The 17,405-nt window shown below is 41.9% G+C and overlaps 1 protein-coding gene across 3 annotated transcripts in view; it reads left to right on the forward strand.

The window, feature by feature from the left end:
* The window catches only part of PREX1 (phosphatidylinositol-3,4,5-trisphosphate dependent Rac exchange factor 1), a 144,680-nt gene that overhangs the window by 26,871 nt on the left and 100,404 nt on the right, over positions 1-17,405 (forward strand). The window lies entirely within an intron of this gene.

Consider the following 17,405-nt stretch of genomic DNA (forward strand, 5'->3'; position numbering starts at 1 on the left):
GATTAGCAATCACAGAACAGGATCTGTCCTAAATACATGTTATCAATATATGCCTGCTGGTTGTAGTCAACATTGTCAGGTTGGATGGAATGTGAAGTAAAGCATCTCCCCATACAGAGATCGCTTATGTCTCCCAAAGTTTTGTTTGTGGTTAGGGAAAGCATTGCTGTGAGTTTTACTCACAATAGTTAATTTCTCCCATTATTTCCAGCTTTCAGTATTTCTGGCTAATTTGGTGATTTGGCCTTTGTGTAAAGATTCCTGTCTAAGGCAAGAAGTGCCTGTTTATAATTTTTATTTCTTTCCTCTCTGTTTCCTAGCTTGTGGAAAACTGTGGAATAAGCAATGTTGATTAAATTTATTCTGCATTGTCATCTACATGATTTAATCAAAACCTCTGGGGCTGCATTTTGCTTTGCTGGCATGAATGTTCTATCTCATGAGGCCTTTCAGGCTGCTGCATGAGTGGTCTTTGCTGCCTTACCCAAATCCCTGGAAGAACCATTGCCCTGTGGCGGGCAGGCATTTGCCTGTTTCTGAAAACCCTCGCTTCCGGTGGCATTTCTAGTCCTGGCACTGTGAGCAGTTGGCCAGCACATAACCCGTGATTCTTTGCTTGAGCGGAGATGGGTGGAAATTGACAGCAGGTTTATGGGAGGACAGGATGAACAATGGGAAAAAAGACAAGACTTTAGGTTCAAGTGGAAATCGAAGTCAGGTAGAGGACATAAACCTTTCTGTTCTTAGCAAGATTGATTGTATATTAGCAGCTGGAATTGACATGTGTCAGAGATCTCTTTTGTTGCAGTCCTGCACCCACAGCCATATGATGCACTGTAAAGGAGCTACACATTAGAAAAAATTCCAGCTGTCCCTGGCTTCAGATGAACTCTTGCCTCAGTGTAAACAGCCCCTTCCCATTCTTTTTCAGGTTTCACTGTAATTTCAAAATAAGGAGACAGAAATTATTTTCTTGGTTTAGGTAATATTTCTTCTTTTTTCTGTAATAAGGACTCAATCTAAAGTAGTGTCACAGTAACAGCTTACACTGAGTGTTAGCAGGACTCTTGAGTAATGCAATACAGATTACAAGCAGATGCAGCAGCTACAATGCCCTTGGTAGCAGGACCAGCATTTTAAAAATACATGTGTGGGGAATACATGGGGAAGTAAGAAAAGAGGGTAAGGAAAACTGAGTAATATCAACAAACATCTTGGTAGGGGTTGGGACAAGCTCTCAGAGTTGAGTTGTGTAAAGGGATGTAATGGAAAGAGGTTGTCCTCTGCTGTAAACTGGCTGACTTACCTCTTGGATTCAGTGCAGACAGGTGATACTGGTCCATGCTTTTCAGGAAGGAATCATTTCTCTCAGAGGCTGAAGAACAGGCATAGTATACAAGGAGAGATCCAGCCCTGCAAGTTGGCGTGGCTGAGAATGAGGGGCAGTGTTACAGAGGAAATCCTGTCTGTTGATGGAACACTGAGTAGGGGACATATCTGCCTCCTAACTCAGTGTGTCTGAGGTGGAATGAGTTACATGATGGGCTTTGTGTGTAGCTTGGGTGCAGCTGAGTGGAGCTCAGCAAAGCTTGTGGTGCGTGTTATGTCTGCTGTGCTCTTTGTCTTTCATGGCTGCGGTGACTCCTTCATTTTCTCCTGAAGTTTTCATCCTTTTGCATATGTACACCTGACCAGCCTCACTGATGTGAGGTGCTGGGTGTGGGAGTAAACTCTCCAAGCTGAAACACCTTAACCTGGTTCTGTCTAGAAAGGAGACCCACTTCAGTGATTCCTCTAGCAGTTCTTTTCATATTGGTACAAGTTCAGGCTATTGTGACACAGATACATACACCTTTCCCTCTGCCTGAAGAATGCAGGGCTGCTGTGGATTGACTGGGCAGTCTTGACAGCTCAGGTGTAAGTGTAATGGATCTTATGTTCCCCATTTGATGGATATAATTTTCTAAAGTGTAAATCCAGCTTTTCTATCAACACTTGAATCCTATTAAAAAAAAAAAAAAAGAAAAAAGAAAAGGAGACTATCTCATTAAGTTCGTCACCAAACAGAGTTTTCTCTAAGGATGAAATAACCAAGAGCAGTAGAGTGGGTTATGAAAGTCAGGAAAAACAGTTTATTTACTTTGTAATGTCTGGTACAGGTTTTGGAGTTGCCTGGGTTTTAGTTAGGAAAACTGTGAGCAGGAGGTGATTTGGGAATTTTGTTTCAGTCTTGAGTGAACTATCAGGTGTTCTTTGTTCTTGTGGCACATGCATTTTTTAACAATCTGAATCTTTCTTGACTGAGCGTGTGTTCTGATTCCCTCAGAATGCTTGTGGAAGCTGGGCCGCAGCAATGGGCTCACTGAGCTGCTGTTGGCTGGAGCTCCCCTGGCAATCACTGTTGCTCATCTGTTGTTGTACATTATTCAGAAGCAGTCGAGTGGAGACAATTTTATACAAGTTCACTGGAAGAAAATGAGGGCAGATCTCCAGGAGATGGTTCTGCCTGGTGGTACATTCTTCCAGATGAGACTGCTGCAGAGCCGCGCTGCACGGAGATTGCATTTCCTTCTCACGAGTTACTTGTTATGGACACCAAATCAAAGTGAGCTCAGGAATAATGCAGAGGTGTTTTAAAATCCTCCTATATTCCTTGCATCTTAAAGACCTTTTGTAGTTGTTCAGTGCAGCATTTACAAGGTTTAAACCTTTGTTTGCAAAGATAATGATAAATAATAAAAATACTTAGCAAGACCTCAGAGTTTGGAAGTGAAACGCTGCTGCTCACAGGATTTATCTATCTAAAGTCTAAAGAAGTAGCCCTGATTACAGCCTGAGATCACCAGGATGCTTTGGCACTGATTGTCAGGGCAGCTATAGGAAATCTGAAGGTGATACGTACATTATGTCCTGGTCTAAAGACATCCCAGATAGGTTGTGTCTCTTTTTGTGATGTTATTTCAGTATTTTTTAATGTATTGTCTTTAGTAATCCATATAGTAATGCATGAGGTACCACAGTCTCGACAGCAACTGTTTTAGTGGGAAAAAAGGATCATTTTGTCTTAGTAGTCTTCCTGAAGAAGCTTTGGCATCTATTGAATTAAATATTGTTTAATCCTTAGTCCTTTCTGTGAATGGAATATGGCATCTGAGTTCAGTCAGGGATCTGAAGATCTTATCTAACAGCCATGAATAGTGAGGGAACTGTTTTCTTTAGTAGACTGGCTCTGACCTTTCACTGACATTCCCAGGTGTGCTGCTTTCTCTTGTAGTCACTTGGGCCAGAGTATGGCTTCCTATCCACAGCCACCTTCTGCATGACAGCGTGGCTGCTAAATATTTACTGTAATGAAAGCCTTGACCTGTGCAAATAGACCTAACCTGTGTCATTGTCATTTTATTATGTATCCCCTATATTTTAAAGTTTTACTGTTTGCAGTTGAATTAATTCCACTGAAAGTTATTTCACTGGGTCAAATGAAGTCTAACAGACTGGATGCTGCCCACACTGATCCTGGAGCTTTTTTACACCTCCCTTATTCCTTTTTCCTGCATTCATCTATTTTACTAGAATAATTTCTGCATCAATCATGTGTTTCTGGGGGCAGAATCAGAAAAGGTGTTTTGAATTCTAAATCATGTTGTGGCCCACAGGCTACTTTTGTAGCTAGCTTTGATTTCCTGGGTGTTGCTGTTCAGCACTTGTTTTGATTGCTGCATGTTGTTGTTAGAGATTACTAAAATGTGTTCTTTGCAGCCTGATAGCCAGGAGAGAGACAGACAAAGGCAGGCCCTTCTCATCTGTGATCTTTAGCAGAGAGCTGTGACCTACTGGAAAAGGGATCTGGTCTCCTGGTTACTGCAACAAAAGAAGATCCTGGCCTCGATGTGTTCTGTAGCTCCTCAAGAGAATTACACTGTAGTGTGGATCAGTTTTCTCTGCAGAAAAGATATTTTTTTCATCTATTGGGGCTTCATCACTTCTGGATAAAAGCTTAATTTTTCCTGTTTTTCTGTATTCCTTTAATTGGATCAGATGGGGTTCCCCAGAAAGCTGCAAATAACTCCTTTAGAAGGACCTAGATGTGGCAGTTTTGAGGCAAAATTTGGCCCAACGTGTAGTCAAATGGGCTGTGTTACAGTACTGACTTGTAGTATTTTCCTCTGCAGAGTAGATGCCTGCTTGCAAATGGCTGGAATAACAGTGAAACTGCACTAAGGTACTATGAGGAAGAAGCAATAGAGGGGGTGAACCAGTAAGGATTGGACTGGGAGCACTCTCCCTTTTTCATACACAGCATTAGGAAAAGTGGAAGTGATAGAAAAGAAATAGGCTGAAGGAGATACGGCTCTGTGTGTAGCTTTTGCTCATGGCTACCTATTTTTGCCTTTTCTTCTGAACTAGCCTTTCTAAGTGTGCAAGCCAAGAAATGTGGCCATCCAGAAACACCAGGTTTTTGGTACACATGCAGTGTGGCCACTATTTCCTAGGAAGTGATGGATTCTTGCATGCTACTCCTTGGCTTTGAAATGGAAGTCCTATGCTTCCAGACACAGAAAAAAGACAGTCTACCTATCCATCAGGTTGAGTATGTCTGACTTCGGGCATCAAAAAGTGCAAGGCTTTTGCAGGCAATCCCCTCACGTGCTGCTGCCCCAGCTGCTGGCCAGCTGGAGGCTTTATGTTGCTACAACAGATTTGGAATTGTGCGCCTTTCCCTCATGTTTTGTGTGACCAATTACTGCAGTGAATCTCAGTCCTCTCATCCTGAAGGCTTAAAAATTATTTCTCAGGAACTACTTTGTGCCTCTCTGGTTGGGCGAGTCTGTCTTTGTGATTTCTTGCACTAGTATCTCAATTCAAATGAAAAACAGGCCTGAAATTCAGGGCCCCACATGTATCAGGTAAGTGTTATGATCCCCCATGGAGCTCTGCATTTGAAATTATTCACAGGCTGGCCAAACTCTGCATGCAGGGAACCAGCTATCTCTGAATTAGTGTCTAGGTGCTGTGTAGCAGTCTAGATCTCTGTGTCACCTCGGTTGATAGATCCAAATGTCCTTGTAGATGCTCATCACTTCATTGGCATCACAGATTTCCTGCTGAGGCTTCTACATCACTTCACAGGGGGTAGAGTAGGTTGTGCTGTGTTGGGGGGAGTACTGGCCGTCAGAGCTCTGTAACTTGGCCTCCTCTCCTGGTATCCCGTAGATGTCGTGGTGCTGGATGGCTGAAGCGATGGCTGGGTGTAGCTGGCCTCAGCATGCCATCTCTATAGACCTACTTGCATATATTTAATGCCACATCATAGGCTGTGGTATAAATAGAAGAGCTGTGATGCTGGAGTATCCTGAGAAGCTAACCATAAATTAGAGCTGTGGTTCTGAAGCTGTTCTCATGGATGGGTAGAAGAGAGAAATGACTGATTTCCATACCATGCACTTCCCTGTTTAACCCTCACAGCACTGGTTAGTGTGTTGCACTGGAAGAAGTGGAGTGCAGAGAAAAGTAGCAGCAGTTTGAGGGAGCAGGAAAAGAGGAAGATTTAGGTGACCTTGATCAGTGGGCTGTAGATCAGAGGTATGTATAATCTCCTTTTATCAGTGAAAGGAAGAGCACAGTGCTGACTTCTGGGGCCTATAGCTGCCTGTACGGCTGAGACATCTTTGCAAGGAGTCAGACTCAAGCAGTGCTGTATCCTTTTGCAAAAGAGTCTAAACTTTAAAGAGCCTAGATCAGTTCCTGCAGTGTGCTACGGAAGAATCCAGAGTAGTTATACTGACTTGGGTAGAAATTCTCTTCAAGGAAGTCGAGTGCAGAGGTTAGTTCAGAATGGTTTGCTTAGAGACATTCAATCTTTTCTCTGTTGGGGCAAATCGAGGTTATTATTCCAGTATGTATTTTGGCAAAAGAGAGGCTGACATGGTGGCCATTTGCTTGTGTCTGTGCTATAGCAGATGCACACACAGTTGTGCAGTAGACCATACTTTTCTCCTGTATAGCTCCCCTGGGATCCCTGAAGATCCCATGGGCAGAGTGGAGTAACATACAGAAAATCAAGCCTAGTGATTTTCTGCGTATTATGTGAAAATTGAAATACTCCCTGCCTTGTTTGGTTCAGAGGAATGATTGTGGCTTCAGTGAGAAAAGTTGGGGTGTCTTGCAATAAGTGTGTGGATGTTACTCACTTTTGGAGGCCTCGAGACTCACTGTTCGCTGCTAATGCATTTAGGATTGTCATGTGGTGTTACAGGCTGAACATCTGGCTTTTACAGGCATCACTAGAGTGTCATCTTCTCCTGAAGTGTTAAATTTCACAGAATACTGTCATTCTAGCCAAGCCCAGAAGTTAACCTCTACAGCATCATGATGCTTCCCATGGCTTCTTTCTTAATGCTGGAAAGTAGACAGAGCATTAATTGTGATACTGTTAGGAACTGTACAGGACTTAATAGGTACATAGTAACTCTCCCTCACTGCCTTCCATAGTAATGTTTTATATGTATCTGAAAATACATTCCCTATCAGACACTGTTGTTGGTATCTTACTTGTTTTGCTTCCATGCAGTTTTGATGAGGTTGATGGACTTGAGACTTTCTGAGACTGAGGCTTTGTGTTGCAGCAAGGCACTCTTTAATGTTTAGTGGAGTACGCCTAATCTGTGTTTGAGAGGAAAGTTACGTTTCTCTCCACTTTGACCACCACCAAGAAGGCAGATGGGTGCCTACAGCAATGGTGGTTTTGGAAGAATTAATTTGTGACCCACAGAACTTTTTTGACACAGTTGCCAGTTGAGAAAAGCTCTAGGGCGTTACTAGAGAGAGCTAAATTCAACTTGACCAAATTTTTATATAATCGTATGAAAAATACTTAGGTGGATAGATTTTAAATACTCTTTACGAGCTCCAAGCCCCTATACCCTGTCTTCTCTTCCCAAAACTGTAATCGATTAATAGCTATAGAGCAGCAGGATGTATCAGCTTGTGTGTTCTAGTCACATGTGTCTCGCCCCTGGTGAGAATTACTTGCTGCTGAGAGGTTAGGGAACCAAAGTAAAAAGGAGTCCCTATTCCAGAAGGAGTAGGGAGGTCAAAGTAGAATGTTGGACAAATGATGCTACAAAATATCCCTGAAGGTTTGCTGTACTTGCTTAGTGCCAATGGGATCAGCTGATGGCTCTGGTACTAAGTTGCTTGTCTTGGCTACCAGAACATGACAGAGTCATTGACAAAAGATGACACTTTCCAGGTATGATGTCCATCAGTTTTATGTGAAAATCTTGGAATTACTTTGGCCATGCTGCTCATGGAGTTCTAATTCTCTCTGAGGCAACTCACAGCATTATCTTGCCTTTTTCTAGATAACCTTGCTTAATTTTTTATTCCTGGCTAAAGTGAAGGGAAGTCTCATATTCTTAAAAGAAATCAGGTTACGTAGTTCCGTTGATGATAGCAACTGTGTAAACATTTTTCCTGAGATGTGAGAAAAGGGGAGGACTTACCTGCATTTCCTTTGTACCATAAGACAATCACGTGTGGAGTTCTCACTATTTATTTCTAAGCAAAGCCTGGTCCAGTTGTTTGGGTGGTGTATTCCAGTATCACCTTTTAACAGACAGAAACATATTTGCTCCCAAGGCAGTACAATCTGAAGGCAGCTGATGTCTCATGCTGGTTTTCTCACCCCCCAGCAAAAGTGTCCCTGGTGCAGCTGTTTGGGAGACAGCGGATCATGTAACCCAGCTCAGTGAGAGCAAAGTTCTGCAAGGTGTTTCCATATTAGAAAGGAAAACCACCCAAGATCTATCCAAGTAGTGCTACCTGAATTTGAGTAATTTGGTATCTATCAGGTATCACTGATGTCACTGAGAAAGTGCATACGTGGGATATTGGAAAATTAGATTTCTTTAGCTGATTGGAGCAACTGGAAATTTTCTACTTTGGAAACTGCTGGCATAAACCCTTGTTTCTCTGTTAATATTTGTTTCTCTAGTAATATTTTTTTCTCTAGTAATATTTGTTTCTCTATTAGTACAGCTTTTAGTATTAAAGAATAACATTTACGGGTCATCATTAATACTGACTTTCAATATTTTTGTTACCATGGGAACAAGGTTTACATCTTGAAAATAGTCTTCACTTCTGAAGTGCGTAATGAATGCTTATATATATTGAGCAATCTTATGAAGGCCCTTTCAGAGTAAAAACCTATGTAATGGAAAAGTTTGTACTAGTTTAATACTTACTAAAAAATGTATCTTCTTGTGAAACATGTGGCCTGAAAATGTTTTTAATTATGAAAACATTCTGTAGCATTTACTGAGAGATGAGAGACTGTATGTGCTTTCATGCAGATCCTCTACAAAACGTTGTGTCCTCCATTCCTTGTTAACTTCATTATGCAATCCTCATCTCCCCAGAGACTTCTCCATTGTCAAGGGCAGCTGCATTTGCTTATTACAAGAACCTTGGTCATTAGTCACATCAATACAAAGCAAAGATCTTAATCCCAGATTATAATTATAAATCAATCCAAATTTCTTTTTAAGTGCAGTTACAATGTATTGCTTTGGATGCATTCACCCTAAGGGCTGATTAAATATATATTTAATCAGTTTTCCCCAAAAATTGTCTTCTCTAGTAGGCAGAATACTAGTAGAGTTTTATGCTTAAGTCAGACCTTATTTATTTTCAAGATGAATGGATAAAACTGAGAATCCTGCATCTGTGGAAATCTGTGTCTCTGCTGCTCTCAGACCTATTCCAGTGCATTGCTGGGAAACTGAGTATCTTACTTGCAGAGCTGGTTGAAATTCAGATCTATCCTCTCATATGATAACTTCAAATATTTCGGAAAGTCCTCTCATCCCAAATCAGGACTAATTGGCTAGCTCCAATTATGAGAGGAGTGGGTTCTAACATGAAGGATTAACCAGCATTCCTTTTGCTCATTGTGGAAATGGATTGCAGGTCGAAGCTGTTCAGGAGCTACAGCTCTTAAGGCTTTTGCAACATGATTTGCTATCTGTTCAGTCCATAATGTTTTTTCGAATCATAGTATTTATGTTTTGCAAACTCAGAGTTACTGCTACAGATAATTGATGCACAGAACTAATGCACTGTGTAGTAACTAGGGCAACAGAGTGTGGGAAGCAAGCCTTGGTCAGGGTCCAGGACAGTGCACTGCTGTATTAAGGGGGTAGCCTGAAGCCTCTCGCTGCTGCACAGTCGCTCTTGGGTTGGAGGGCCTTTGCTTCTTGCTCACCGTGGAAGGAGGTGACACAATGTCACCAGTCCTCTCCTGTTGGTACAATATCCTGACAGCACACTGAAATTTCTTGCGTACAGGCAAATCTAAAACCTCCAGGGAAGTAGACCCCTCACATTAGAAATGGATTCAACTTTCTAGGCTTGTTTCCAAGATAAAATTGCTGAATGCTTTGGGAAGAACTTGGATCTGACATTTTTCTGGGAGATATTAATGGAGAGGAGTGAGTGAGAGGTAGCTGGTTTCCTTAGGAACATGAAGACCTTATCATTCCTGTTCTGCATACTTGTATTGTTTTCCTGTAATATTTTATCTTGATTTCAGTATTCTTTTGCATTCACTGTGCTGCAGTAATTAAAGAGATTTTTGAGCATTTGACTAACACTCTGTCATCTGAGCTACATTGCCATTAAAAATCCCTGGACTGTTTTGCATGTCTCAGTTTGATTATCAGAATGGTTCATAACACTTGATTTTTCTAGAGACACCTGTGCCGTTCAGTTGCTCTTCTTATTTATAACAAAATTTAAATAGCATGCACACTTCTTCTTTTAAGTGCTCCCAGCACTGGTAATTTTGCTTGCATTTGATAGTCAGATTTCCTGTGGCTTCTTTTGTGGGTACTGAAGTTAAAAGTGCATTTTTGTCAGTAAGACTTCAGAATTAGAGAGAAATACAGGCTGTCAGGGAAGGTCTGCTGTGTGCAGAAATACTGCTAGGAATATTGCTTGTGAGGGGAGACTTGCCTCAGCGACTGCCTCGCTCAGTGCAATGTAAAACTGATGCTTCTGAGTCAGTGACAGCTTATGTTACCATGTGACATTTTGGTAACTGAGCCTATTTCTCTTTGTGAGGAAGGCTTTCGGCTCCTCATATTTCATCCTAGTGGATGATACTGAAGAGAGAATCTTTAGTTAGTAGGACAAGTTGGGAGGCTCTTGGGAGTCCTGGAGTTAGTCTGATCACGCCTTTGTTGCTCTAGCTTGCAGAAGGGAGGGTTGCTGAACTGCCAGGCACGCTGATGAGACCTTGCCTTTGGTACATTCAGGTTCTAGATAAATGTCCATGGTTGACCAGGCATGTCTGATTGCTCTGATTTTGTTAGTTAAATGCCCCAAGTCCTGAGAATGCTGAAGATTTGGGAGTGAGAGTTTCATGAACTTCATGAATCCTCAGATTTTAGAAATGGAACATCCTTTTTTCACGATCTGAGTATGTGATCCTTAATGAATAACAGAAGAGCCTTGGAGTGTCAGTTGTAATAGTTGCTATCCGAGAGTGAGGGCTGGAATCCATCCTTGTGTTGCTATGTAACATCAGTGTCACACTCGATACCTGAGCAGTAAAATCACATATCCTATTGAAAATGCCGTTCCAGATTTCAACCCATTAATAGAACTTTCGTGGGGCCTTTTAGAATTGGAGCTCCTCGACAGCCAGCATCACTGCAATTAGCACAGGCAAATAGCCATGAAACTGGGCCTTCAGCAGAAGCTTGACTCAAGGGAACTGTTGGCAATGTTATACAAATGTCAGCCTGATAAAGGCTTATAGTTCTTGTGTTCTCATTGTGACTTGAAGCAGTTATTGAAAGGATGGATAGAGCTGGGCTATGACTTCTTTTATTATTTTTGTATGAAAAAGTACTAGTTTCTTCCTTGAATTGTTTCCTCCCAACCTCAGCTGCCACTCTTTCTCCTTTAAGTGCACACTGTTACATTAGGCCTTGTTTACACAAACAGCTGTGGTCGTGGGACTTGAGAAGGGATTTTAAACCAAACTGCTACTCATGTGCAAACATTTTAGCAGTGGTTGTTTGCAGTTCAGCTTAGATCAATGGGGAGCAGTTTCAAACTAACCTGATCTAAGATACTTCCATAGAAATCAAAGTGTCTGCATTGAGGTTTGCACCTGCTTAACTAAATCCCTTTAAATTAGCAGGACCAAAATACTGTCTTTTGCCCACATTTGAAAAATCCGATAGCTCTTCATTTTCACTTTAAGTCTTGATACAAGTGGTCATCTCTGAGGAGTCCCAGGCCCCAGAGGTAAGAGAGGAAGGCTGGAGAAGGGAAGACTTATCCTTGGTTGTAGGGTGTTGCGTTAGATCTCAGCCAGGCAGACTAAATGCCTATAAATCCATGAGCCCTGATGGGATGCACCCATGGGTGCTGAGGGATCTGGCAGATGTTGTTGCTAAGCTGCTCTCCATCATCATCTCTGAAAAATCATGGAGAATGGGAGAGGTGCCTGATGACTGGAGGAAAAGCCAGTGTCAGTCCCATTTTCTAAAAGTGAAAGATGAAGGGCCTGGGAAACTACTGGGCAGTCAGACTCACCTCCATCCCTGGAATGGTGATGGAACAGATCATTCTAGAGGTTGTCATGAGCATGTAAAAGTAAGGCAAGTCATTGGGAGTAGTCAGCATGGATTCATGAAGGGGAAATTGTGCTTGACCAATCTCATGCCTTTCGTGATGGCATGGCAGGATGGGACAACCAGGGGAAAGCAGTGGCTATTTTCTACCTTGACTTCAGCAAGGTTTTTGACACTGTCTCCCATAACATCCTCGTAGGTAAGCTTGGGCAATGTGGGTTGGAGTAGAATCCGGTTAGAGGCCTGCAGTCAGTGGCATTCTCTAGTATTCAATACTGGGTCCAGCCTTGTTCAGCTTGTTTATCAGTGCCCTGAGCAAAGGGGTAGAATGGACCCTCCGCAAGTTTGTGCAGTATACGGAACTGGGGGAATGGCTGATACACCTGAAGGCTGACCTGCTATTCAGTGGGACCTTGATAGGCTGGAGAATGGACCAGAGAGAAACCAAATAAGGTTCAGCAAGGGCAAGTGTAGAGGTCTGGAACATCTCTGATGAGGGGAGATTGTGGTATATGGGCTGGTTTAGTCTAGGGAAGAGAAGACTGAGGGGATCTCATTAATGCATGGAAATATCTCCAAGGTGAGTGCCAAGAGGATGGTGACAGACTCTTTTCTGTCTGGTGCCCAGTGACAGGACAAGAAGCAATGGCCATAAACCAAAACACAGGACATTCCACCTCAACATGAGAGAGAGCTTCTTTCCATGGAGGGTGGCAGAGCACTGGAACAGCTGCCCAGGGAGGGTGTGGAGTCTCACTCTGTGGAGACATTTCAAACCCATCCGGACATGTTCCTGTGTCACCTGCTCCAGGGCCTTAGCAGGGGGGTTGGACTGGATGATCTCCAGAGGTCACTTCCAATTCCAGCTGTTCTGTGATTTTGTGATTCTTATGCTGTGAGTCTGCTGCGATGACTCAAAAGGAAGAAGGACATAGGAGAGGCTTTTTTTATAAACTGTCCTCTTAATTCCTGATTGGCAGGTGAGAGTCAGCTAAGAAGGTGCCCCCTTAGGCAAAGTAGTAATTCTCTGGACATTTTAGGCAGAGAGCTTCTATTACCTTGCAGTTCAGCCGTATCGGCTTCTATTGCTAGGTAGTTCAGTCATATAATTTTTATCTTTTAAAGCTTTGCTTTCCAGTCTGAGGATACTGCAATGGAAAAACAATGATGCAACTCAGGCTTAATTGCTCTTGGTGAGTGGAGTGGTAAAGAGAAAGGAATAATATTTGCCAGTGTCTTTGGATATTTCTATGGTATTTGTCTCGGTGATATAAGGTATATGCTGATTAATTTAATTTTTTGCTGAATAGTTTTGAAGAGCTCAACTTCCACATTGTGCTCAAGAAACTTTCTGGTACCTACTTTCTTAAAGAGTGCTTAAGCTGCTCCATGCAAAACTAGTGGTGGCTGTCATGAGTAGAAGGGGCTCATGTGCAAGAGAGCCCCATTAACAGGAGATGTACATTGTTGTGTCCATTTGGGAAGGTAAGAGTAGCTCTGTGTTGTTTTTAATTTGGTTCCATTAGGTTACTCTGGAAACATTTGTTAACACCCCTAACTAAAATCTGGTGTTTTATCCATGGCTAGGATGTGAGTTTTGTATTCTGCTCTCCTGAGACCCCATCTAGAGTATACTTCGTCCAGCTCTGGGGCCCCCAGCATAGGAAGGAGGTGGACCTGCTGCTCTCTTTTATTTTTAACTTAAGAACTACTCCTTACAACTCTTAAGAGATAGGATAGATAGGCTTTGTCTAAATCTGTACGTTATTTATGTTGTCATGGCAAGGATGAAGACAAATGATGCTGTTTATGTTTTGCAAGTGAAGAAATGCCAGTGGACAATTGAAGGGATTTACTATGGGCTGTAGGTGGATTACTCCAGGTTATAAATGGTACTATTTTATTGGTGGGATTTAAATTCAGGAATTGCTAGTTTGTCATTCTGTGTTTAAATTTAAGGGAATAGATTGTGACTAGAGAACAATAAAAATTAACCCTGACAGTGAAAGACAATTACTTTTCATGAATGCAGAAATATTTTTCTCTAAATAATCCCATGTATTCTGCCAGGGGATTAAGTAATTCCCTTCTCTTGGGCTAGTCATGTTGATTTAAGAAAGCTGAAGTCTCTAGAAACAATACACAAGAAACACAAAGAATAAGCTGGGCTCTCATGAGAGAAGCAAATAAGAAAGATGTTTCTTTATATATCCTGTGAAATTCTTAGCCCAAACAAGAATGTGTTGGGAGGAAAGGGTTAAAAGCAGATGATTTGGCAAGGAGGGAATAGTTTTGCTCGAAGTGACCTTACAGCTGAGAATGCTGAGTATCAGTGTGGGGAAACTCCATTTATTATGCCTAGTGTTGTTCATCCTGTGCCTGCTTTGAGAAGTAGAATTCCTGGGTAGAGATAACACACTCTCACGGACATGCCTGAGTCTCCTGCTGGGAGAGAGAGAGATCATAAAAACACAGCCTTGTGATAAACTCTGCATGTGTGAAGTCCTTTATATTGGGACAGGCAGGGCCCAATTAACCACTGTCCACTGGGATGAGATGAGCAGAATGGAGCCTGTCTCCATGTGTCTCTGCCCCAGGATGAGCTGAGCCTAACAGAGCTTGTATGCGTCTGCTGCTCAGTGTTGCTAGCAATGTAATGAAATAAATCTACTCCTTGCATTTTGGCTGTGGTTTGGTGGTCACCTCAGTTACCTGTATGTGTCAATTCACGCTTTCTTGGACACGTGAGAGAGGGAAAGTGTAGCGAGGGTTAGAGGAACTGAAGATGTTTGTGTATGTTTTAATATAAAAAAATTAGGCCTTGGTAAAAGCCACAGATAGTTTCTATAAAATTAAAATCCTTTTTACCCAGCTGTAAGTTGCATTGGTGGTCTGACATGCAGGTTTTGTCCCACGGGGTCTTACTGACAGGGAGTTCCCATATTAAACGTCTTTCTAAGAAAGAGGTAGGTGGTGAGTGCTTAGAATGAAATTTGGAGATCCAAGTGCAGAGGCACCAAGACTAAGAGGAGCAGATCCTGCCGGATCCTAAACCTAAGTGCATGTCTTGGAGTAAAGACACAGAGCAGTCAAGCGTGTCTGCTGTCCTTAGAGAGACCTCCATGAACTGGCACCATTGGAGCCAGGGTGAGTTGTGTTCCCTGTCCTTGTGAGGCCTGGGAAAAACCCGTCCCTTTAGGAGAAAAAACACTTTCTGATATACAAAGGATGCATTTGCTTTCCTTTTGCCACTAAACTAGAACAAAACATCCCATCACATGTTATAGACCTAAAAGCAAGGATGTTATAACTGGGTTTATCAAAGAGTGAAAAAGAAGCAATGGAGGGCAGAAATCTTCACAAGGTGTGTCAACATGTTCCTGGACAGTGCTCATATTGCTACCATCACTTATTTTATCATGTCAAAGACAGCATTTAATTCTGTCTTAGGTCAAAATTAATAAATAATCTCAGAGGCAGCATTTAGACATATTCTAAATTTTAAGCAGGGAACCTCTGCAGTCACTCCCCTGAAGTGCAGGCTCATTAGCATTCCAGTGCTATCTTATGCCAGGGCAGCATGTGAAAACTTGTAAGGAAAAGTTGGCCTTCTGTTCACACACCTCACTTCTTCACAGGTCTGCCTGTCTCCTTCACCCATATCCTCTGTTGTTCCTTCTGCTGTTTCTGGAAAAAGCTGAAGGAAAGAAGTTTGAATTCTGGGAAAGAAGTTGTTACTCGTGCTGTACCTCCTTTCACCCGACCCTTTTGGATAATTGTGAAACATGTATATAGGTGTCATGAAGGTATTCTGATGAGAAGAGTGGGCTTCAGTATCTTTAGCATGTCTTTGTTCATGACCAGCTGTGCTAGGATTTCTTTTCACTTTGTTACCCAGTCTCTGATCAAAGTTTCTGTTATAATTGCCTGAAAAGACTTAGGTTTTGCCTATATTAATATGATCGATGTTCTGTTTGTTTTACAGAGATGTTTGAAATAGTCTAGTGTTTTGCAGAGTTTGCTTGAATCATGCCATCTCTCCCTTACAAATTAGTGGTGATTTATTAAGCTTCTGTAGAAAAAACAACAAATCCAAGTAGCACTCAAAGCAGATTTTTCTGAAATAAACCTGGGGTTATTTTGTTGCTTCAGCATTCAGACATGAAAGATTAAATACTTAGAAAATAAGAAATATCAACATCATCTAGGATGGAAGAAAGGCATTTCCTAGAAATTAGTCTACTTCATTTAGGTAATAAGGCTTAATATTATTTGTTATAGTAGTAATGTTATATTTAATTAAAAACAATGTTTTTTCAAGGGAATGCTAGAAAAATGGGATGGTTTTGTAAGTAATAACCACCATAATTAATTATCTAGATTCAGAACAGTCATTGCTGTTAGCTTTCTGCCTCCTGTATGAAGTGCCAGCAGCACTATAATGCACAGGAGGACCTTGGATCCAGGGCCATGGGTTACATCTCAGAAGATTTCTGGCATTGCTTCATGTGTGGCTCACTCTTGTAAGAGTTCTGCCCTAAAGACGGAGTTTGGTTTGTGACAGTTATGTAATTAGAAACATTGCTGGCAGCCCCAGGGCACGGAGTAAGGTAAAGATGGGGTACCAGCCTGCTTTTCCAATCAGTAATTGACAAGGCATTGGGAGTGATGGTTAAAAGCCATGTAAATTAGCGCTATGATAATGAGCCAGAAATCCCATCAGTACCAAGGAACCTGTCACCTTTAAGACTGAGGTCAGCATTTCCTAATTCTGTAGAATTATTCCCATTCAATCAGCATGTGCATTTGAAACAGAGATTGGTGCTTTATTGTATGGTGCCAGTGATAGAAGAGCAACCAGCTGAGAGTCAATACGGTGAGTAGGAAGTAATTTGTGTGGTCTGTTTCAAGCCAAATGGTCATGCATAGCTTTACTGTGGCATTCAAAAAATAAAGAGGCTCTGTACAGGTTCTGTACTTAGCAAGCAGTAATCAAATGCTTTGCTTTTACTGTTTTCTACTCCATTTGCTAGGAGTAATAAAGCAAGAAGTAGCATAGAGACTTGTGGGTAATCGCATCTTGCCTTATGTTGCTTTGTAGAACAGTAAGTGAAGCCAACAAACGTTTGCATTGCTAGCTGGAGAGAGCCAGGAGTCACCGAAAAGGGCTTTGAGCAGACAGCAACCCTTTCCCGTTGAGGTATGTTGCAGTGCCTCAAGGACCGTCCTACTAGGGGAGAAATAAAGTCAAAGCAAACACTCCAGCCACCTTGCCAGTGTATATATAAGGGGACTGTAATGCTTATAGGCTCCACTCAAATCTGGAGGCACTAGTAGCATGACAAACCATATTTTCCATTAAAACTGAAAAGACAATAAGCATCAGAATCCAATCATACAATCATACACAGCACAGTGATGTGCTCCTGGCTGTGAGGTGCTTTCAGCAGAGCCTTGTCCTGAAGATTTTACTTTTTTCAGAGATGAATTAAAGTAAAATAAATACTTTTTGTGACATCCTGTGCGTATTACTTCCTGCTGTGGTTTCTCGATGTTTCTCATGGGTGTTTTGTATTACCTGCTTTCAGTCCCAAGTGGCTGACAGCAGGAAAAAGGCTCTGTGCTTTGACATGGCTGTTTTTGTGTTGTCAGGGATATTGGTGTCAGAGCTTTGTGTTGGTTTTTCAAAGTTCCGTTAAGTGCCCTGGAGATTTTTGTCTCATTTCTTGTTTTGTTTCTCTTCTGCTTCCTGCTAGA

The sequence above is a fragment of the Corvus cornix genome, chromosome 20 (genome assembly GCF_000738735.6).
Source record: "Corvus cornix cornix isolate S_Up_H32 chromosome 20, ASM73873v5, whole genome shotgun sequence".
Classification (NCBI taxonomy): domain Eukaryota; kingdom Metazoa; phylum Chordata; class Aves; order Passeriformes; family Corvidae; genus Corvus; species Corvus cornix.